Source organism: Giraffa tippelskirchi, chromosome X, assembly GCF_054371585.1.
Source record: "Giraffa tippelskirchi isolate mGirTip1 chromosome X, T2T-mGirTip1v1.2.pri, whole genome shotgun sequence".
Lineage (NCBI taxonomy): Eukaryota > Metazoa > Chordata > Mammalia > Artiodactyla > Giraffidae > Giraffa > Giraffa tippelskirchi.
Window position 1 is genome coordinate 3,364,233 of NC_137289.1, and position 24,137 is coordinate 3,388,369.

Here is a 24,137-nt window from a genome sequence, read left to right on the forward strand (position 1 = left end):
ATGAGCACAATTGTATGGTAGTCTGAACATTTTTTGGCACTGTTCTTCTTTGGGATTGGAATGAAAACTGACCTTTTCTAGTCCTGTGGCCACTGCTGAGTTTTCCAAATTTGCTGACATATTGATCTTTTAGGGTTTGAAACAGCACAGCTGAGAATTCCGTCACCTCCACTATCTTTGTCCGTAGTAATGCTTCCTAAGGCCCAGTTGACTTCACACTTCAGAATGTCAGCGTCTCGGTGAGTGACCACACCATTATGGTTATCTGGGTCATTAAGACCATTTTTGAATAGTTCTTCTGTATATTCTTTTCATCTCTTTAATCTCTTCTACTTCTGTTACATCCTTACTGTTTTTGTGCCTATCCTTGCATGAAATGTTAACTTGATATCTCCAGTTTTCTTGAAGAGATCTCTAGTTTATCCCATTCTACTGTTTTCTTCTAGTTCTTTGCATTGTTCATTTAAGAAGGCCTTCTTATTTCTCCTTGCTATTCTCTGGAAGTTTGGATTCAGTTGGGTATATCTTTCCCTTTCTCCCTTGTCTCTCACTTCTCTTCTTTTCTCAGCTGTTTGTAAAGCCTGCTCAGATAACTACTTTGCCTTCTTGCATTTCTTTTTCTTGGGGGTGGTTTTAGTCACTGTCTCCTGTACAGTGTTACAAACATCCATCTGTAGTTCTTCAGGCACTGTCTACCAGATATAATCCCTTGAATCTATTCATCATCTTCACTGCATAATCATAAGGGATTTGATTTAGGTCATACCTGAATGGCCTAGTGGTTTTCCATACTTTCTTCAATTTAAGCCTGACTTTTGCAATAAGGAGTTCATGATCTGAGCCACAGCCAGCTCCAGGTCTTGTCTTTGCTGACTGTATAGAGCTTCTCCATCTTTGGCTGCAAAGAACATAACCTATCTGATACTGGTCTTGACTGACTGTTGGAAAAGGGAAATACCTGGAGTAACAGGCAAGTTTGGCCTTGGAGTACAAAATGAAGCAGGGCAAAGGATAACAGTTTTGCCAAGAGAACACACTGGTCATAGCAAACATCCTTTTCCAACAACACAAGAGACGACTCTACACATGGACGTCACCAGATGTTCAAATACTGAAAAATGAAAGTGAAAGTGAAAGTGAAGTCGCTCAGTGGTGTCCGACTCTTTGCGACCCCGTGAACTGTAGCCTACCAGGATCCTCCGTCCATGGGATTTTCTAGGCAAGAGTACTGGATTGGGTTGCCATTTTCTTCTCCAGGGGATCTTCCCAACACAGGGATCAAACCCAGGTCTCCCACATTGTAGGCAGATGCTTTACCACCTGAGCCACCAGGGAAGTCCCAATCAGTAAAATTTCTTGAGATGATATCATCCTAGATTTAAGGATTTAAGATTTAAAGATTTAAGGATTTAAATCCTGTGACTGGTGTCTTTATAAGGGAAAAGGCAGGGAAATTTGGTTACATAGAGGGAGAGAGGAGAAGACAATTTGAAGACTGAGGCAGAGATTGGAGTGATGCTTCTATAAGGCAAGGAATTCCAGGAGCCACCAGAAGCTGGAAGATTCATGGAAAGATTCCCCTCTAGAGTCTTTAGGGCAAGTGTGACCCTGCCAATACCTTAATGTCAGACTTGTGGCCTCCAGAATTGTGAGACTATAAACTTTTGTTGTTTTAAGCCACCAAATTTATGGCATTTTGTTATGGCAACCCTATGAAATAATACAGCAACCTTATGACAGCTTCTAATATTTCTTCTTGCCATTTCACTAATCCTCTAAATCCAATGAGCATTTATGCAGACAAATACATACCTGTGCAGGAGGAATTGTACACAGCTATGTGCCCACATATACGCTTGCTTTATGGTGATCTTGGTGTTGTCACTGATTCACTATGACATTGTGTGAGCTATATTTTTTTTCTTTAGGCAAGTTTCTCTTTCTGTAAAATGAGATGGTTACCTGTTTTTAAGTTAATTTATATTGGAGTATAGTTGCTTTACAGTTTTGTGTTAGCTTCTGCTGTACAGCAAAGTAAATCAGCTATACATATACATATATCCCGTTTTTGGATTTCTCTCACATTTCGGTCAGCACAGAGCATTGCATAGAGTGCCCTGTTCTATATAGTAGGTTCTTGGTAGTTATCTATTTTATACACACTAGTGTATATATGTCAATTCCAATCTCCCAATTCGTCCACCCCCTTTCTCCTTAGTATCCATACATTTGTCCTGTATGTCTGTGTCTCTATTTCTGCTTTGCAAAGATCATCTACACCATTTTTTCTAGATTCTACATATATGCATTAATATATGATATTTGTTGTTCTATTTCTTACTTCACACTGTATGAATTTTTAGGTCCAGCCACATCTCTGCAAATTGCACAGTTCAAAAAGATATACATACCCCAGTGTTCATTGCAGCACTATTTGCAACAGCCAGGACATGGAAGCAACCTAGATGTCCTTCAAGAGAGGAATGGATAAAGAAGATGCGATGTGTATACACACATACACGTACACATGCAATGGAATACTACTCAGTCACAAAAAGGAATGAGATTGTTATCTCTATGGGTCTTTACAGTTCAGTGACTGAGCCTATAGATCCCTCTATATATACTCAGTAAATGGGTATATGCATCTAGTCAGAGTATAGCACATGTACCTCAATGAACAGAAGTAGAGAGCTTTAGGAATTTTTTGGAGGGAGTGGACCCAACAGGATAGTGGTTCAGATAGAAATAGTACACTGTGGGAAGAATTTTAAATGCCTTCCATGTCCCAGTCTATATATATACATATACATATACATACATATATACATATATATATATATATATATCAGTACAGTTAACATACACAATAAAACATATGTTCAATCAGATACCCTAAAGGACCATTTTGATTCTCTGACTAAATGGGTTGAAAAATCACATAAAAGGGGCTGAATTCTTTGATAGGAGCAGTTCATATTTATATTGCCCCTGAAATGCTCAAAAGGGAATGTTTTGTCAGTGTGATTTGAGGTCCTATTTGGGGACTCACCTTTGGAAAACCTTTTAAATTTGGTAGTCTATATTTCACTCTCCACAGGTCAACTCCTTCATCTGAGATTTTCCTGTCTTAGAGCCTAGATTGTTAGGTGTGAAAGGGTCTTTCAAAATCATGTCCATCCATCACCATTCATTTTGCCATTGAGGATAATGAGGGTCAGACTTGTCAAAGATAATAATCGAGTAATTTTCAGAGTCAGAAGTCAAAGCTAAGTTCCTTTATTTTACTCTATCTAGGTCTTTTCCTACCCCCTGTTGCATTATTACTATAATTCGTCCAGTTTTTTTCCCCCAATGGGAATATTTTTCTTTTATACTTTGAGTTAATTAATCTCCTTCCTTCCTTTCTTCCTCCTTGTGCAAACTTACATGTAGGCTCACAAACTTACATACACCTATATTCCCTTTAGAGGTTTTTGAAAGGAAAGCTTTGTGGTTCTGCTGCTTGTCTGTTTTCCCTGGAGGTAAGCTCCAGCTGACAATTCTGTATTGGGTCTACACTTCTACTTGGTTGGAGATGGGGGTGGCAGTTAGGTCACTGGCAGATCAATGTGGCTGAACCCTTTCTTCTTAGTGGAGTGCGAATGGCAACCTCTTTGATGTAGTATTTTTTTTTTTAGCTCATTATTGTCCTCAGAGATGTAATGTGAACAGACAGATTTGTCCAACCTTTATATGGAGCCTGGGCTAAGGCGCGCCCATAGGGATGAAAGGGAGACAGACCACTTAGCTTCCGTCTAGGAGCAGCTAGCTAGTAAGCATCACACATCAAGTATGGTAATCCATACTTCCTTTATCCTCCCATTTGCTCTTATCCTTTATGCTCTCTTTCCTTTCCCTTTGCTGCCTTTGCTCTTCCCCTTCTCTCAGAGCTTCCCTGTTTCTCTGCTGGATAGCTTAAAGAATCAAATACTACTTCAGTCTTTCCTAAAACAACCACAGATGCAAACCTTTGCAGCGCTGTATTCTGAGCCCCAGCACAGCCGCGTGCTCAGCACCCAGCAGTGGTGAAGCCAAAACCAGCAAAGGGGGAGGGGAAGAGGGAAGGGAGGGGGAGAGAGAGAGAGAAGAGAAGGGAGCGAGAGAGGGGGAGAGAGAGAGGAAGGAAGGGAGGGTGAGAGAGAGAGAGCCGGAGAGCGTGAGCGCGCGCAAGCTAGCGAGCAAACCAGAGAGACAGACGGGAGAGGGACCGGGGAGAAACCCAGAGAAACAGAAGAGGAAGCCGAGCTCTGTGAGGGCTCAACCTCCAACTTGTTTCAGTTCATTCATCCTTCTCTCCTCTCCTCTTCGGGGAAGTGACTGTGGCGCTTGGTAAGAAACATAGCTTTCCCTCCTTCCCCCTCCCCCAAGCTCAGGTCTCCTTTAGCGATAGCATCTCTCCCCCGTACGGAGAGTCTCCTTGGGTTGGCCAGCGAGGCGAGACATGCTCTGCAGCTGTGATGCTATCCTGGGTTTCCCAGTGGGGCTGGTGGAAGCCCAGAGTCGGCATCTGGGCAGGGAGGCACAGGGGTAAAACCTGATTTGAGGAAGGGGGGGTTGCGATGTGGTGTATGCGCTATTTGCTTCATTGTCAGTGAATTGTTTTGTTCCTCTTTGGAAGCAGGTCAGCATTGACCTTGCAAATTGCTTGGGGGGCCGGCAGCTGCTGCAGAAAGACACCGAGTGGCCCCTAGCCAGAGCAGAAAGCACTGTCATGACCCCCCAGACAGCCCTAGGCACAGGGATGGGGTAATGGCTGGAGCTTCCTTGCTCCTTTAACTCTTTCTCTGCAGCTGCTTCTCATTGCTGGAAATGAGAAAGAAGAATACATTGTAGTCCCTTTCCCCATCTCCCTATTACCTCCCCCAGACGCAAGTGAGTAGAAAGTTGTAAATAACTGTTTCCTTTGAAAGCAGGTGGAGACCTCCCCCCTTCCCTTAAGAGGCTCTTTGTAGCGTTGGGCCTGAGTTCCTCCACAAACTTGGGAGGTTTCCCTTGCTTCTCTGTGGGAAGCCCCATTGCCTGCCCACTCCCCATTCCAGGTAGTTAAGCTGATAGGCTAGACCTGGGATTCAGATATCCCACCCCATCAACTGGCAGGCTTGGTGTTAGGTCCAGCTCTGTCCTTGAGAGGGAAGAAACACCTGATGGTTTGTCTGGAACTGAATTTCTAGCTTGCTGCTCCTCTGGCTGTGGCTGCGGGTGGCTTAGACAGGAGAACTGGGGGAGGGGTGGCTGTTGGATTTGGAGAGTGCAGGGTGAAGAGCTGATTGGTGTGAATGGTATGATTTATTGAGGGTCAGCAGGTTCTGGATGTCTGTAGCTATGCAAGGGTTGGCTAAAGCTCTTGTAGATCCGCTCTGAATTGGTCGGGGTAAAGATCTGGTTGCTTGATGGGGGCTTTTTGAGTTGGTGACACTGCTGTACCCATGGTAGTAATTATAATACCCGCAATGCCAATTGCTGACATTGTTGAGTGCTTACAATGTTTCAAATTGTGGGCTGTGACTTTAATATGTATTATTCTTACATTAATCATATGAAGCAAGATACTATCATTTTTCTTAGTGATGAGGAAACTGAGGCACAGAGAGGTTTAGCAATTAAATGCCCTGACTGGGAATTAGAACACAGGCAACCTGGTTCCAGAATGCACGGTCTTGACCACTAAGCACCACTGCCTCCCTGGGGAAAATTTTCCACCTTCGTCTGTTAGGCAAGTGTAGATATGCTAGAAAGGGTGCTGCTTGGCAATTCTTTTTTGGAAAGTAGTAGAGTCCTTTGTGTAAAGTAACAGGAATTTAGAGTGGGCATAGTGGCTAGCTATTGTGGAGCCAAGCCTCATCTGGGTTTCCTAGAGGGGCTGCCCAAAAGGCTTTCCTTGGACAGCCTGCTTTCCTTTGAAAAGAATGCCAGGAAAGACTTCATTTTTCCATTGTCATGGCCTCATCCATCTAACATGCAGCCAAAGACTCTCCTTTTAGGACCAGCTGTCGCTCTTTTCTTCTGAGAGCTTCGAGTCACCTTGTTCTGAGAATTGTAGTTTACTAAAACCTTGGAACTGGAAGGACAGAGACCTCATTAGGTGGCTCCTTCTATACTGCTAGGAAGTAATCCCTGTTATAAGCCAACGTCTGTCTCCCTGTAACATCTCTTCATTGGTTCTTTGGGACTTTCTAGAACAAATTTGCTTCTTAATAATGGTGCCTCAGATAGTTGAAGACAGATGTATCTCTCCCCTCAAGCCTTGAATCGGACAGGACCACAAGGAAGGGATCAACATTTGCCTCATTTGGGGGATTAGACTTTTATTAATATGGCCTATTATCCCATTCTCTTGTTTGTCAGCCACAGACTGATCATACTGAGTTTTGTAAAGCAGCCTTGATATTGTATGTTCTCTTCCTTGGAAAAGCTTGCTATCTGGTATCAAGTGGACTGATGGGAACAAAGACGGTCTCTGTTCTTTTCCAAAAACCAGGAATCAGTGCTATTTCTTCTGAAGCCCCAGAATGTCCATATAGCAGCCAGAGAATAAGCATGTGGGAAGCTTTGGGAAGAAAGGATTAACCACAATTATAAAGAAAACATTGGGAATCCTTGTGATTCAAGATTCATAGTATATAAAAGATAGAAGAATAAATTGTTATATCAGTATCTCAGGAACAATGACATCACCGAGGGGATGGTACAGAGTGGGACTGGGTGGAATAGAAGTGAGCATGTGGTGTGTTAGAGTCAAAAACTGACCTGGTTGTTAGGAAAGTTGAGTTCTATTGCTAGCTCTGAAAAATTGCCAGTTACATTAGACACATGATTTCCTCTGCATGGATCTCAGCTTCTTCAAGGGGTTTTCCGCCCTGCAATTCTCTATCTGAAGTAAATTGTAAAATCCCAGGGTTCTAAGGGACTTCAGAAATCATCTAGGCCAGTTCTTCTCAAACTTGAAAGTGCAAAAGAATCCCCTGAGGATCTTGTTAAAATGTTAATTCCGATTCGGAGGATCTGGGGTGGGACCTGAGTTTTGCATTTTTAACAAGCTGACAGGTAATCCTTAAGCTGCTGTCCCAGTGCTTTTCAAACTATCTTGGTGAAGAACCAGTTTTTTAAAATTTCCCAATCCACAGATAGTTTCTTTAGTAAAATACATTAAGTATGAATTACTAGAAAAATAAAAGCCATGCAAAATGTAAGCTATCATTTATTGTTAGATTCAACAGACATAAAATTAATTTTTTTCAAGTTGAGTTGCTACATTTTGTAAGTACATGTTCTCGATTTCTGCATTGTGTGCTTCTCAATTTTTATTCTTAGGTCACTGCTGTCTGGTAGTAATAGTTTGTAGATAAGCAATGATCCTTGGACCATACTTCAAGTGGCACTGTTCTAGGCTACCTGCCCCTTTATCTAATTTAAGAGGCTCAGATTGGGCCCAGTTATAATTTCTAAATAATCCCTTCCAGATGATCTTTCACCCTTAGGTTAGTATCTCCTTTGATGGAAAATTTAACATCCTCACAAAGTAGCATTAGTTGGGTGTTGTGACTGCAATAAAGGCTTTTTAAAAGCTTCTATAAATTCCACTCTTAGATTATATATTTCAAGCTAATAGGGGGCTGTATCAGTCCAGTTTATTGTATCGTCAGGCACTATTAGAGTATATGGCATAAAGTAGGTGCTTGTTAAATTAAAGGAACAGACCAGTTGGTGCTAGTGATGCCTTTTGGGGCCATATATTCATTTTAAAAAAGGTAATTTTGTTTTCTTTCTGGCATTTGGGGGGCAATATTCATCCTATTTTTACAAATTTCTCATGTTGAATTAGAAGGCAAGCTCACCTGTCCCAGATAGCTACCAGGCATCTTAATTTTACTTTGAAGGAATTGTAGGAAGATAGGAAAATATTTTTCTACATTCTAGGTCCCAAATTTTTACCTTTAACCCAGTCATTCATCAGTTCAGTCATTCAACAACTATTTATTCAGTGATATGGTTAAGCACCGTGCAGATGTTAGAAAGAAAGGTAAGCTACACGGACATGGTACTTGCTTATTTGGAGCTCGTAGTCTGATGGGGAAGAGGTAATAAATTAGATAATCACACAACTGTGTTATTTCAGTCAGCAACACATGTTATAAAGGAAAAGTATGGGTGGAGTAGGGCTAGGAACAGAGGAAATCTGATCTAGTTTGGGGTTTAAGAAAACCTTCCTTGAGGAAGTAATATTAACGCCAAATAAAGACATGGGGGTGGGGTGAAGGTGATAGAGGGGGTGGAGTAGTTTTCTAGGTGAAGGGAAGAGCACGCATGAGGATCCTAGGATGAGAGAAGCATAGTGAATTTGGAAAATTGAGCAAACTCTGGGGTGGCTGGAGTGGGACACTGTAAGGATTTTGGCCTTTATTCTAGAAACAAAGGGACTGATTGAGGATTTCAAGCAAGGTGGCTGATATGACCTTAACTGAATCTATTCAGTATGAGATTATTATGAGCACATTATGGACCAAAGGCGATGTGGGAGATACAGACTGATTTAGGAATAGTCTCTGCCCTCCAAGATGACACAGTTAAGTAGGAGAGGGAAGAAATACACAAACAACTATAATACTATGAGAATGAGAGCCACACTCATAAAAGAAGGAAAGGGCTTGCAGCCAAGGAGATCAAAAACAGCTTCCTGGAAATAGCATTTGAACTGGGTTTTGAAAATTGGACAAACTGTGGATGGAGTTTAGGGGGTGGGAAAGGTGTTCTAGGCAGAGGCCAGAAAAATGTATTGGGAACAGTGAGTTCAGTTGCATTGGAGTATGGTAAGTATGTGATAAATGTTTTGTGAGGTACTTGGAGGGCTTCACTGTAAATAATATTGAATTCTAGCTTGGAAACTTAGGACTTTGCTCTATATGTAGTAGAGAGTCCACTCCCTTATTTTATGGATGAGCAAACTGATCCTTGGAGGTGGAGTGACTTGATTTGAGTGAGGTCACACAGGTAGTACTATTGCTATAGCCCACCAAGAAGTACTGGGTACAGTTGGAAAAAAATATGGGATTGGAGCTCTGGAAAGAACTTAGCTGGAGAGAGGGATTTGAGAGTCATCGATAAGCAATACTTGAAGTAGAACAAAAGGATCTAAGGATTTCTTTGGAGAATGCTTATCTTTAGGATGTGTGCATGCTAAGTCACTTCAGTCGTGTTCGACTCTTTGCGACCCTGTGGACTGTAGCCCATCGGGCTCCTCTGTCCTTGAGGTTCTCCAGGCAAGAATACTGGAGTGGGTCGCCATGCCCTCCTCCAGGGGATCTTCCCAACCTAGAGACTGAACCTACGTCTCTCATGTCTCCTGCATTGGCAGGTGCGCTCTTTACTGCCAGCACCACTTGGGAAGGCCAAATTGTTAGTTGCTCAATCCTGTCTGACTCTTTTCGACTCCATGGACTATATAGCCCACCAGGCTCATCTGTCCATTGAATTGTCAAGGCAAGAAAAACTGGAGTAGGTAGCCATTCCATTCTCCAGGGGATCTTCCTGACCCCAGGAATCAAACCTGGGTCTCCCACATTGTGAGCAGACTCTTTACCACATAGTGTCCAAATCTGGACCCTGTACTCAAGGCATGGCTGGCAAGTACCACCATTAAAAACATTTTGCACATTTATTAATCTACCATGAGGCTATAAAATCTGCCTTTAAACAGATTTTTTCCGGATATAAAAGTAAAACAGCCTCACAATAGAAAATTTGAGCCACCAGGGAAGGGAAAACAAAGATGAGTTTGTGTGAAGGCTACAAAGGAGGAGACACAGACATGTGGAAGGAAAATTAGGGGAGTATAGTATTGTGAAAGAGCTGAGAGAAGAGAGGCCTTATCCACTGATTGAACAAATATTTTGTGACTATATAAGATTGACTAAGCATGTACCATATAATAGTGACCAAAATAGACATGGTTGTTGTCACTTTGGGGCTCATGGTTTAGATGTGGAGATAGACATTATTCTACAAGCTACTGAACTATATAATTGTATTTTGTCATTAGTGTATAGAGGAAAATGTACTGCTTTAAGAAGGAAGGTGCAGTCAACATGTAAGACTTTTCACAGAGGTTGAGTACTGAGACATGATACCCCGTTTCTAACAGTCCTCCCCCACTTTGATGCTCACAGTGCTTCCTAACAGTTAAGACTGGGTGATGCATATCCATTTTGCAGATGTTCAATGGATGATAGTGCTATAAGGAAAGATTACATGTCATGTTGCATAGCTGAAACTCTCAATGAACCAAGACTCTTTCCAGACCTCCCAACTCTCCCTATTCTATAAATTAGAGAAAGAGGCACTTGATTTTAAAAATGATGAAGAATTAGATATTAAAGATCTCTCTTAAATAGGATTTTGGATAGCCTAGTCCTAGGTTCTAGTCCTGGCATAGAGGCTTAGTTTCTTGTGACAAACCACCTCTCTTATTTGAGCCTCAGTTTTCATAACTGTAAAGTGAGGAGGGTTGGATTAGACCTGGATGATTTATAAAGACTCTCCCAACTGTAAGGTTCTGTGGTTCATGCTCTATTCTGTACTACATTCTCATGGTCCTGTGCAGGTAGTTCAGGCCCAGTTATTTATTTAAGGAGCACAGGATTTTATATGGAATTCTTAAGGTTGCTAACTTTGGTGGAATAATTCACAGGGTCTGAAAGAGATCACAGCAAGACCCTTTTCTTGTTCTATTCATGAGATTGCTGAAATCATGACTGTCCTGTTAGCTAAGGACAGAACTGATTGTATTCTAAAATCTGTAGTAAATCTGGGTATTGGATGATATTTCTACTATTGCTGGTTTGAAATAAACTAAGAGTACTGAAAAAAATGGTACAGTATACTGTGAAATAGAGGCAAGGTGATTAGTTCATGTTCTTAAATGCTGTCTCTTTCTAGGGGAACATATATGATAAAGGGAAATATTGGTTGGTAATAGAAAAACACCTTTTATATTTCAAATATGACTTTTAAAATATTGACGTTTATACACAGTATGTCTCCTCACCATACACAGAAGGAAGAATAAAAATCTCCAGGATGTATATTTTGAAGGGTGCTTTTTCTCTTTAGAAAATGATTTCTTAAAAGAAATCAAGTATTACACAGATTTTTTTGAAAGGAAGGGGAGGTGGATGGGAATGGAATTATGTAAGTGATCATGGCATAAAATAACTTTTTAAAATAGTACAAGAGAAGCTCATATGACATATATTTTGAGTATCTTCTACTTGAGATACTTCAATTTTCAGTATCATCCTTAACACATAGTGTCCAAATCTGGACCCTGTACTCAAGGCATGGCTGGCAAGTACCACCATTAAAAACATTTTGCACATTTATTAATCTACCATGAGGCTATAAAATCTGCCTTTAAACAGATTTTTTCCAGATATAAAAGTAAAACAGCCTCACAATAGAAAATTTGGAAAATGGAGAGAAGCTAATATAAATCACCTCTGAATACCTAGCCCAAAGGTAACTTGTTCTACTTCCTTCCAGATGTTTCCATGTTTACATGATTGAGATCATACCTTGTATTCTATTTTATATGTGGTTTCTCCATTGGTATCATATTGTGAGCATTCCCCATGTGATTCAGCAGCCTTCAAACAATTTCTAACAGCTACTGTACATAATTTTCAGTTGTACAATTTATACCAAAATTATTTAAGAGATCCTATATTGGTCATTTAAATTATTTTCACTTGTAAGTTATCGTAAATAGCCTTGCAATGTATATACACTTATACATAAATCTTTGCTTCTTTGAACCTTGCCCCATGCAGGTTTTTATAATGTCACCTCGATGAGGTCTTCTGTAACAACTGTAGCATAAAAATGAAAACTCTTCTCCCTTAACACTTACTATTTTCCTTTCTTGCCTGATTTTTTCTCTCTGGTCTGTATCATCACCTAACAGACTAGGTATTTTATTTATTTGCTACCTGAATCCTTGTATTAAAAGGTAAGCCTGTCAAGTACAGGGGTTTTTTTTTCTATTTTGTTTATTGTTGTATCTCCCAGTACCTTGAACAATGGCTGATACGTTATAGATTCTTATTAAATATTTGTTGAATGGATGATTTTCTGAAGATGGGTTTTTATGAAGGCATTACTGTGCCTAAGTTCAGTTCGGTCGTTCAGCTGTGTCTGAGTCTTTCTGTGTAAGGATATTACTGTGCCTAAGGATATTACACTTTCAAAGGTTCTTGACATAAGTGTGAAGTTGTCCTACTGTATAAGAAGGCCAATTTCTGCTAGTAATCCTATGCCAGTTCAGTTCAGTTCAGTCGATCAGTCGTGTCCAACTCTTTGCGACCCCATGAGCCGCAGCACACCAGGCCTCCCTGTCCATCACCAACTCCCGGAGTCCACCCAAACCCATGTCCATTGAGTCGGTGATGCCATCCAACCATTTCATCCTCTGTCATCTACTTCTCCTGCCCTCAATTTTTCCCAGCATCAGGGTCTTTTCCAATGAGTCATCTCATTGCATCAGATGGCCAAAGTATTGGAGTTTTAGCTTCAACATCAGTCCTTCCAATGAACACCCAGGACTGATTTTCTTTAGGATGGACCGGTTGGATCTCCTCGCAGTCCAAGGGACTCTCAAGAGTCTTCTCCAACACCACAGTTCAAAAGCATCAATTCTTCAGTGCTAAGCTTTCTTCACAGTCCAACTCTCACATCTATACACAACCACTGGAAAAACCATAGCCCTGACTAGATGGACTTTTGTTGGCAAAGTAATGTCTCTGCTTTTTAATATGCTGTCTAGGTTGGTCATAACTTTCTTTCCAAAGAGTAAGCGTCTTAATTTCATGGCTGCAATCACCATCTGCAGTGATTTTGGAGCCCCCAGAAATAAAGTCAGCCACTGTTTCCACTGTTTTCCCATCTATTTGCCATGAAGTGATGGGACTGGATGCCATGATCTTAGTTTTCTGAATGTTGAGCTTTAAGCCAACTTTTTCACTCTCCTCTTTCACTTTCATCAAGAGCCTCTTTAGTTCTTCTTCACTCTCTGCCATAAGGGTGGTGTCATATGCATATCTGAGGTTATTGATATTTCTCCCAGCAATCTTGATTCCAGCTTGTGTTTCTTCCAGCCCAGCGTTTCTCATGATGTACTCCGCATATAAGTTAAATAAGCAGGGTGACAGTATACAGCCTTGACGTACTCCTTTCCCTATTTGGAACCAGTCCGTTGTTCCATGTCCAGTTCTAACTGTTGCTTCCTGACCTGCATACAGATTTCTCAAGAGGCAGGTCAGGTGATCTGGTATTTCCAACTCTTTCAGAATTTTCCACAGTTTATTGTGATCCACACAGTCAAAGGCTTTGGCATAGTCAATAAAGCAGAAATAGATGTTTTTCTGGAACTCTCTTGCTTTTTCGATGATCCAGCGAATGTTGGCAATTTGATCTCTGGTTCCTCTGCCTTTTCTAAAACCAGCTTGAACATCTGGAATTTCACGGTTCACATATTGCTGAAGCCTGGCTTGGAGAATTTTAAGCATTACTGGGTATTGTTATTCTTTTTTTTTTAGTTGGAGGCTAATTACTTTACAACATTGTGGTGGTTTTTGCCATACATTCATATGTTTAAATTCTTTGCCAATCTGAAAAAGGCAAAACAGTATCTTACAATTTTAATATGTTTCTTTTATTATAGTCAGCATGGATACTTTCTTGTGTTTCCTGGTCACTTTTGTTTCCTTCCTATAAATGTGTATTGATTATCTATATGCATTTTTCTTTTGAGAGCTTAAGTTTTTTATTCACTTGTGGGGACAATATGTGCGTTTAGTAGACATTAGATCTTTCTTCTATGGTATATGTGGAATATATTTTCTAGATTGTGTTTTAATTTAACTTTAATGTACAAATTAACTTTTATGTAATTATTTATGCCTCTGTCTCTTTTCATTTGTATTTTTTTTTCTGATAAGTTAATATTTAAGAAGTTTTTCCTCATCCAAAATGGGATAAGTGTTTGAATGGATTGTGTTTTCATTTTTATTGCTTATGTTTAATTGTTTAATCCCCCTGGAATTTATTGTGGTGTGAGGTACTTTTCAAAATTGTTTTCCTCTTCAGTGGTTTCACAGTACCAAATATTGAATAAATCATTATTTCCCACCATTCTGTGATGCCGTATTATATATATATATATATATATATGTATGTATATAATACAAATTATTATGTTTAGTAGGTTCTCTTTAAGTTTTTCCTGTTTTCCATTTCTTCTAGTTTGTCTCTTCTTGATCTAGATGCAAAGTTTAAATCTTATTGCAGTTGCAGTTTTTATTACCTCAGCTCTTCTACTTACTGTGTGGTCTTTAAACCTTAATTTGTCTAACTGTGTAGAGTATATAGGGGCTTCCCGAGTGGCTCAGTGGGTAAAGAATCCACTTGCAGTGCAGGAGATGCAGGTTCGATTCCTGGATCACAAACATTCCCTGGAGGAGGGCACGGCAACCCACTCCAGTATTCTTGCCTGAAGAATCCCATGGACAGAGGAGCCTGGAGAGCTATAGTCTATAGGGTCATACAGAGTCAGACAAGACTGAAGCAGCTTAGCCTGCATGCATAGAGAGTATATAATAGCAGTAACATCTATTTTATGTTTTTAATTTTGTGAACTGGATTTCTCTTTCATTATTTCTGATAATTGATTATGGCTGGCATACAGGGAAAATGTTATTTATAATTTTAACTTTCATTCCTTCCACTTAACTCAGATTTATTATTATAAATTTTGTTTACATGTTTATTTTCTTCTATTTTTAACTTTGAAGAATTTAAAATATTGACAAGGAGACTCAAGTGTGTAAAACAATGAGCAAATAACCACATATATGCTTGCTCAGAATGAGCAAGTGTTATTAGCATTTTGTTATTTCTTGTTCAGATACATCTTAATGAAATAAAACATTACAGATAAACTTTATCTTCCCTTTGAGTCTAGGCCCAGCTTCATTTTTTCCCATATCCTTTCAAAATTTAACATGCAGAGCCTCCCACATTTGCTTATTTTTTTGTTTAGTCACTTTCTACTAACTGATTTGTAAAAGAGTTCTTTTTATATTCTGGATACTAATTATTTGTCAGTTATATATGTTGCATATATCTGCTTCTAATATGTCACCTTGGCTTTCTGTTTTGTTTATGGGGTCCTTTTTAGTATAGAAATTTTAGATTTTCATTATAAATTTATGAATTTTTTCCTTCATGAATTGTTATTTTTGGGTCATATTTAAGAAGTATTTTCTTATTCCATCAACATAAAAGACTTTCTCCAAATTTTCTTTAAAATTTAAAACATTTTGCTTTACTTTTTAAGAACATCTGAATTTTATTTTTACATCTGATGTGAAATATAGGTTGATTTTTTTCTATGTCAAATATCATTTGTTAATTTATACACAAATGATTTAGAATGCAAAGTCCATCAAATAACCTAATTTCCATAGATGCTTGCATCTATTTCTGGGCTGTCTATATGCTCTATTAATCCATTTGTGTACATTTGTGCTGTTTTAATTATGAATGTTTTATAATCAATCTTGATTATTTTGTGAGGTCAAGTTATTTTTCATTCTCTGCAGTTACCCACACCCACACCATTTTTCTTGTTCTTTCTAAATTGTCTTGATTATTTTTGGCCCTTTATTCCCTTTAACTTAATTTTTAAAATAAGATTGTTAAATTCCAATAAAATCATGCTGATTTTTCTTGCAATTTTACTGAATATGTAGAATGAATTGGAGCAGAATTGGCATATTTTTGATAATGAGATTTACTACTTATGAATAGTTTATCTTGACATCATTTAAATTCTATTTTTATAATCTTTGATAGAGATTTCAGTTCAGTCGCTCAGTCGTGTCCGACTCTTTGCGACCCCATGAATTGCAGCACGCCAGGCCTCTCTGTCCATCACCAACTCCCGGAGTCTACCCAAACCCATGTCCATCGAGTCAGTGATGCCATCCAACCATCTCATCCTCTGTCGTCCCCTTCTCCTCCTGCCCCCAATCTTACCCAGCATTAGGGTCTTTTCCAATGTATCAACTCTTCGCATGAGGTGGCCAAAGTATTGGAGTTTCAGCTTCAACATCAGTCCTTCCAATGAACACCCAGGATTGATCTCCTTTAGGATGGATTGATTGGATCTCCTTGCAGTCCAAGGGATAGTTTTATTAATAATACTCTTATGTATAAGATATATTCCTAGGCATCTGCAATTTTTTACTCAAATTTATTAAGACATACATCTCATGAAATAAAATGTACTCTTGAGAGTACACATTTCAACATTTCGACAGATGTATATGATCATATAACCATGACCACCACCTCAATAAAGATACAGAAAATTTCCCTCCCCTCAAAAAGGTCACTTGTGCCTGTTTGCAGTCAGTTATCTGGGAAAGAATTGATCTGTCTTTATAGTTTTGCTTCTTGTGTAATATATAAATGGAGTCATATAGTATGTAGCCTTTTGTATCTGGCTTCTTTCACTTAGCACATGTTTTTATGATTCATCTATGTAATTGTATGTATCAGCAGTTTGTTCTTTACTATTGTTTTGTTAAAATGTTTATTTATTTATTTGGCTCTGCCAGGTCTTAGTTGTGGCATGTGGGATCTAGTTCCCTGTCCAAGGATTGAACCTGGGCCCCCTGCATTGGGAGTACAGAGTCTTAGCCACTGGACTACCAGGGAAGCCCCTATTTATTATTGTTGAGTAGTGTATTTATTCATTAGCTGATGGACATTTGGGTGTTTTCCACTTTTTTCCTATTATAAATAATTCTGTTATAAATGTTTTTGTTTGCACATATATTTGCATTGAAATTCTCTACGATGAGAATTTCTGGGTTATATAGCAATGGAGTGTCTGCTGTTATAAGAAGCTGTCAAACTGTTCTCCAAAGTAGCTATACCATTTTGTATTCCTACTAGCAGTGTATGAGAGTCCTAGCTGCTCAACATCCCCACCTACACTTGGCATTTTCAGTGTTTTTTTAATTATTAAACTTAAGTGTTAGAGAAGTTTTAGATATACAAAAAAACTGAAGAGAAAGTATGGAGAGTTACTTTATCTGTTCCTCCTCGGTTTCCTCTACTACTGACATTTTGCATTAATGTGGCACATTTGTTAAAACTGATGAACTAATATTGATATAATCATGAACTAAAGTCCATAGTTCTGAATTTGGGTTCATTATTTGTGTCCTACAGTTATATGAGTTTTAACAAGTGTATGCCATGTGTTCATCATTATAGTATACAGAATATTTTACCACCCTACATATACTCTGTGTTCCACCTGTCTCCTGAACCCCTGTCTCCTGAACTCCTAGCAACCACTGATCTTTTTATTGTCTCTTTAGTGTTGCTTTTTCTAGAATGTCATACAGTTGGAATCTTACAGTATGTAGCCTTTTCAGACTGGCTTCTTTCACTTAGTAACGTGTATTTAAGGATCTTCCATGTATTTTCAAGGTTTTATAGCTCATTTCTTTTTATTGACAAATAATAGTCCATTGGCCAGATGTACCACAGTCTTTTATTCCCATTTACTATAGAAGGACATTGTGGTTGCTTCCAAGTTTTGGCAATTATGAATGAAGCTACTATAAACATTCATGTGTAGGTTTTTGTGCAGATAATGTTTTCAACTCATTTGGGTAAATACTAAGGCACACAATTGCTGGATCACATGGTTAGACTATGTTTAGCTTTGTAGGAAACTGCCAAACTGTCTTTCAACGTGGCTGCACCATTTTGCATTGCCACCAGCAACGAGTAAGTGTTCTTGTCGCTCCATATTTTCATCAGCAATTGTTGTCAGTGTTTTGGAATTTAGCTGCTCTAATAGATTTGTAGTGGCATCTCATTGTTGTTTTACTTTGCAATTCCCTAATGACATATGAGTTGAATATCTTTTCATATGCTTATTTGCTATTCATATATTATATAGTCTTTGCCAAGGTGTCTCTTCAGATCTTTTTGCCTATTTTTAACTGAGTTACTTATTTTCTTATTTTAGAATTTTAAGAGTTCTTAGAATATTTTGGGCATAAATTCTTTATCATATATGTGTTTTTGCAAACATTTTCTCCCAGTCTATCTTGTGTTTCCATTCTCTTAACAGTGCCTTCTCAAAGCAAGTATTTTTTATTTTAATGAAATCCAATTTATCATTTTTTTTCTTTCATAGATTGTGCTTTTGGTATGAAATCTAAAAACTCATCACCAAGAACAACGTCACCTAGATTTTCTCTTATGTTATCTTCTGGAAGTTTTATAGTATTGCATTTTACATTTATGTGTGTGATCCATATTGGTATAAAGTCTGGGTCTAGATTCACTTTTGTATTTGTGGATATCCAGTTGCCTGGCACCATTTATTGAAAAGTTTTCTTTTTCCAATGAATTGCCTTTGCTCCTTTGTCGAAGATCATTTGACTATATTTGTGGACCTATTTCTGGGCTCTCTTTTCTTTTCCATTGATCTATTTGTGTATTCTTTCACCAATACCAAACTCTCTTGATTACAATAGCTTTATAGTAAGTCTTGCCATTGTGTAGTGTCAGTCCTTTAGTTGTATTCCTCTTCTTCAGTATTGCTTGATTATTCTGGGTCCTTTGCCTTTCCATATGAAGTTTAGAATTAGTTTGTTGAGATCCACAAAAATCTTGGTGGGATTTTGATTGTGCTGTGTGTGCTTAGTCTCTAAGTTGTGTCCAACTCTTTGCAACCCATGGACTGTAGGCTCCTCCATCCATGGGAATTCTCTAGGCAAGAATACTGGAATGGGTTGCCATGCCGTACTCCAGGAAATCTTCCCAACCCAGGGATCGAACCCATGTCTCCCACATTGCAGGCGGATTCTTTACCGTCTGAAGGGAAGTCCAGTAGTTTTGATTGGAATTGTGCCAAATCTGTAGATCAAGTTGGCAAGAACAGAATCTAATAGTATTATATCTTCATATCCATGAATGTGAAACATCTCTCCATTTATTTAGATCTTCTTGATTTCTTTCATCGAAGTTTTGTAGTTTCCTCATATAGATCTTACATATATTTTTTTTAAAAAGGTTATATGTATTTCATCTTTTGGTACTAATTTAAATAGTGCTGTTTTTAATTTCAAATTTCAGTTGTTCATTGCTGGTATATAAGAAAGTGATTGACTTCTGTATATTAACTTTTTATTTTGGCTCATTTTATTTTAGCCTAGAGTGAATGTGTAGTAGTAGCTCACTGTGGTTTAATTTGCAGAACTCTGTGACTCATGATGGGCTTCCCAGGTGGTGCTAGTGGTAAAGAACCCGCCTGCCAATGCAGGAGACATAAGGTATGTGGGTTTGATCCCTTGGTTGAGAAAATCCTCTGGAGGAGGACATGGCAACCCACTCCTGTATTCTCGCCTGGAGAATCCCATGGACGGAGGAGCCTGGAGGGCTATAGTCCTTATGGTTGCAAAGAGTTGGACACGACTGAGGGACAGCACAGCACATGACTATATTACTGAACATGTTCATATGCTTATTGGCCATCTCTGTATGTTCTTTGGATAAATGTCCATGAAAATCGGGATGTTTGTATTCCTATTATTGAGTTGTATGTGTGTGTGTGTGTGTGTGTGTGTGTGTGTGTGTGTGTATAATTCTTTAAAAATATTTTTTGAAAATATTTTCTCCCATTATGTGACATTTAAAATTTTTCTATGTAGGCTTTCTATATGACTTTGACTTTTTGTATTCTGAGAAGTCTTTGTCTTAACTAGATTCATAATGATCCTTTCATTTGTTTTCTTCCAGAATTTTATAGTTTCAGTTCTTTGATTTATGTCTTTGATACGTGTTTAGATGACTTTTGTCTTTGAAGCAAGGGTAAAGTTTGTTTTTGTAGTTTTCAATATATAAGTTTCAATATATTTTGTTAACTTTTTTCTAAGTATTATATTTTTATTGTATATAAAAGATATAGAATTTTAAACTTTTTTAGTATTTAACTGTAGTTGATTTACAATATTGTGTTGGTTTCAGATACACAGCTTCAAATTCTTTTCTATTATAGGCTTTATTACAAGATACTGAATATAGTTCCATGTGCTGTATAGTAAATCTTTGGTGTTTATCCATTTTATACATTGTGGTGTGTATCTGTTAATCCTATATGCCTAACTTATCCCCCTCTCCCCTTTCCCCTTTGGTAACCATAAGTTTGTTTTCTATGCCTATGAGTCTGTTTCTGTTTTGTAAATAACTTCTTTAGTATCATAGTTTAGATTCTACATGTAAGTGATATAATATGATATTTGTCTTTCTCTATCTGACTTATTTCACTTAGCATGATAATCTCTAGATTCATCCATGTTGCTGCAAATGGCATTATTTCATTCTTTTTTATGGCTGAGTAGCGTTCCAATGTGTATATATACTACATATTCTTTATCCATTCATCTGTTGATGGAAATTTAGGTTGCTTCCATGTCTTGGCTATTGTAAATATTGCTGCTATGAACACTGGGGTGAATGCATCATTTGAATTAGAGTTTTCTCTAGATATATGCCAAGGAGTGAGATTGTGGAATCTAATGGTAGTCCTGTTTTTAGTTTTTAAGGACCCTCCATACTGTTTTCCATAGTGGCTGCACAAATTTACATTTCCACCAACAGTGTAGGAAGATCCCTTTTCTCTACACCCTCTGCAGCATTTATTCTTTGCAGACTTTTGATGATGGCCGCACATTCTCACAATGTCAGGTGATACCTCATTGTAGTTTTGATTTGCAATTCTCTAATAAGAAGCAATGTAGAACATCTTTTCATCTGACTGTTAGCCATCTGTGTATATTCTTTGGAGAAAGGTCTATTTAGGTTTTCTGCCCAGTTTTTGATTGGGTTGTTTGTTTTGTTTGTTTGTTTGATATTGAGTTGTATGTGCTGTTGTATATTTTGGAAATTAAGCCCTTGTTGGTCTCATCATTTGCAAATATTTTCTCCTGGTCCATAGACTGTCTTTTTGTTTTCTCTATGGTTTATTTTGTTCTGCACAAGCTTATAAATTTGGTTAGCTCCCATTTGTTTATTTTTGCTTTTATTTCTTTTGCCTTGGGAAACTGACCTAAGAAAATATTGCTATGATTTATGTCCAAGAATATTTTGCCTATATCTTATTCAAGAAATTCTATGGTTTTATGTCTTATATTTAGATTTTTAAGCCATTTTGAGTTTATTTCTGTGTGTAGTCTGACAGAGTGTTCTAACTTCATTGATTTACATGTGGCTGTCCAGCTTTCCCAATATCACTTGCTGAAGAGACTGTCTTTTCTCCATTTTATATTCTTGCCTCCTTTGTTGAAGATTGACCATAGGTATTTGGGTTTATTTCTGGGTTTTCTATTCTGCTCCATTAATTGCACCAGTACCATGTTACAGTATTGTCTAAAGTCTGGGAGGTTTATGCCTCCCACTTTGTTCTTTTTCCTCAGAATTATTTTGACAATTCTGGGTCTTTTGTGCTTCCATACAAATTTTATAATTATTTGTTCTAACTCTGTCAAAAATGTCATGGGTAATTGATAAGGATAATATTAAATCTATAGATTGCTTTGGGTAGTAAGGCCATTTTAACAATATTAATTCTCCCAAACCAAGATCATCGGATATCTTTTCTTTTTTTTTTTTTGTATCATCTTCAATTTCCTTTCTGTGTTTTGTAGTTCTCAGCATATAGGTCTTTCACATCCTTGGTTAGATTCCTCCCTAGGTATTTTTTTTGACATGATTTTAAATAGGATCATTAGTTTTAATTTTCTCTTTCTGATTTCATTGTTAGTGTAAATAAATGCAACAGATTTATGTATATCAATCTTGTATCCTGCTAACTTACTGAATTAATTTATTCTAATAGCTTTTGTGTGGAGTTTTTAGGGTTTTCTGGACTTCCCTGGTGGCTCAGACAGTAAAAAATCTGCCTGCAATGCAGGAGACCCAGGTTCAATCCCTGGTTCGGGAAGATCCCCTGGAAAAGGAAATGGTTACCCACTCCAGTATACTTGCCTGGAGAATTCCATGGACAGAGGAGCCTAGCAGGCTACAATCCATGGGGTCACAAAGAGTCAGTGTGTAGGATATCATGTCATTGGCATACAAAGACAATTTTACCTCTCCTCTTTCAATTTGGATGCTATTTATTTCTTTTTCTTATTTGATTGCTGTGGCTGACTTCCAATACTAGGTTGAAAAGAAGTGGTAAGAGTGGGCATCCTTATCTTATTCCAGAATTAAGCAGGTAGGCTTTCAGCTTTTCACTATTATACTGACTGTGGGTTTGTCAAAAATTACTTTTATTATGTTGAGATATGTTTCCTCTATACTCATTTTGGTGAGAATTTTAATCATGAATGAATGTTGAATTTTGCCAAATGCTTTTTCTGCATCTATTGAGATAATCCTGTGTTTTTTCTTCTTTTCTTTTGTTAATGTGGTATATCACATAGATTGATTTGGCTATGTTGAACCATTCTTATGACCCTGAAATGAATCCAACTTGATCATGGTATGTGATACTTTTTATGTATCATTTGATTCAATTTGCTAGTATTTTGCTGACAATTTTTGTATCGATGTTCATCAAAGATATTGGCCTGTAAATTTTTTTGGTAGTGTCTGGTTTTGGTGTCAGGGTGATAATGGCTTCATAGAATGTCTTTGGGAGTGTCCCTTCCTCTTCGATCTTTTGGAAGAGTTTGAGAAGGTTTGGAATGAGTTCTTCTTTGTATGTTTGGTAGAATTCCCCATGAGGCCATCTGATCCTTTTGTTTGCAGGGAGTTGTTATTTATTTATTATTTTTGTTTTTATTTCACCTCCAGTGATAGATCTGTTTATATCTGTTTCTTCTTGATTCAGCTTTGGCAGGCTGTATGTTTGTAGAAACTTGTCCATTTATTCTAGGCTGCCTATTTTGTTGTCATATAACTGTTCCTAGTAATTTCTTAAGATCTTTTTTTTGAATTTTTGTGGTATTGGTTTTATTTTCTCCACTTGAATTTCTTAATTTGTTTATTTGGGTCCTCTCTCTCTTCTTCTTGGTGAGCTTGGCCAGAGGTTTGTTAATGTTGTTTGACCTTGCAAGGAACCAGCTCTTAACTTGATTGATTTTTTTTCTATTGTTTTATTTTTTAATTTTTAAAAATTTTTATTGGAGCATACTTGCTTTAAAATATTGTGTTAGTTTCTGCTGTACAGCAAAATGAATCAGTTATATGCATACATATATCCCCTCTTTTGTAGATTTCCTTCCCATTTAGATCAACACAGAGCACTGAATACAGTTCCCTGTGCTATACAGTAGGTTCTCATTAGTTATCTATTTTATACACTGTTGTTCAGCTGCTAAGTCATGTCTGACCCTGCAGCACACCAGGCTTCTATTTCCTTCACTGTCTCACGAGTTTGTTCAGACTCACGTCCATTGAGACAGTGATACCATCCAACCATCTCATCCTCCGTCATCCCCTTCTCCTTTTGCCCTCAATCTTTCCCAGCATCAGAGTCTTTTCCAATGAGTCAGCTCTTCTCATCAGGTGGCCAAAGTATTGGAGCTTCAGCTTCAACATCAGTCCTTCCAATAAATGTTCAAGGTTGATTTACTTTAGGATTAACTGGTTTATACATAGTAGTGGATACATGTCAATCCCGGTCTACTAATTCATCCCCCCTCCTTGGTATCCATACGTTTGTTCTCTACATCTCTGTCTCTATTTCTGCTTTGAAAGTAAGTTCATCTAGATTTCATATACAAGTGATATTATACTAGTTTTTCTCTTTCTGACTTACTTTCCTCTGTATGACACTCTCCAGGTCTATCTGTGCCTCAGCAACTGGCACTATTTTGTTCCTTTTTAATGGCTGAGTAATATTCCATTGTATGTATGTACCACATCTTCTTTATCCATTCCTCCGTTGATGGGCAGTTAGGTTGCTCCTAAGTCCTAGATATTGTAAATATGTTGCAGTGAATATTGGG

General features: G+C 38.0%; 1 protein-coding gene and 1 non-coding gene across 4 annotated transcripts in view; one reads left to right on the forward strand and one right to left on the reverse strand.

The window, feature by feature from the left end:
* The first annotated feature begins 3,721 nt into the window (after window positions 1–3,721).
* The window catches only part of GABRA3 (gamma-aminobutyric acid type A receptor subunit alpha3), a 272,860-nt gene continuing 252,444 nt past the window's right edge, over window positions 3,722–24,137 (forward strand). For 2 of the 3 annotated variants that reach the window (XM_081563607.1, XM_081563609.1), the window contains exon 1: window positions 5,129–5,189. The gene's annotated coding sequence lies outside the window, so the exon portion shown is untranslated. Of the gene's footprint in view, window positions 4,372–5,128; window positions 5,190–24,137 lie in introns of those variants that run through there. The other variant, XM_081563606.1, reaches the window with a different exon arrangement.
* On the reverse strand, window positions 16,740–16,812 carry TRNAG-CCC (transfer RNA glycine (anticodon CCC)). Its single transcript has one exon. It is a non-coding gene; the product is annotated as a tRNA-Gly (tRNA).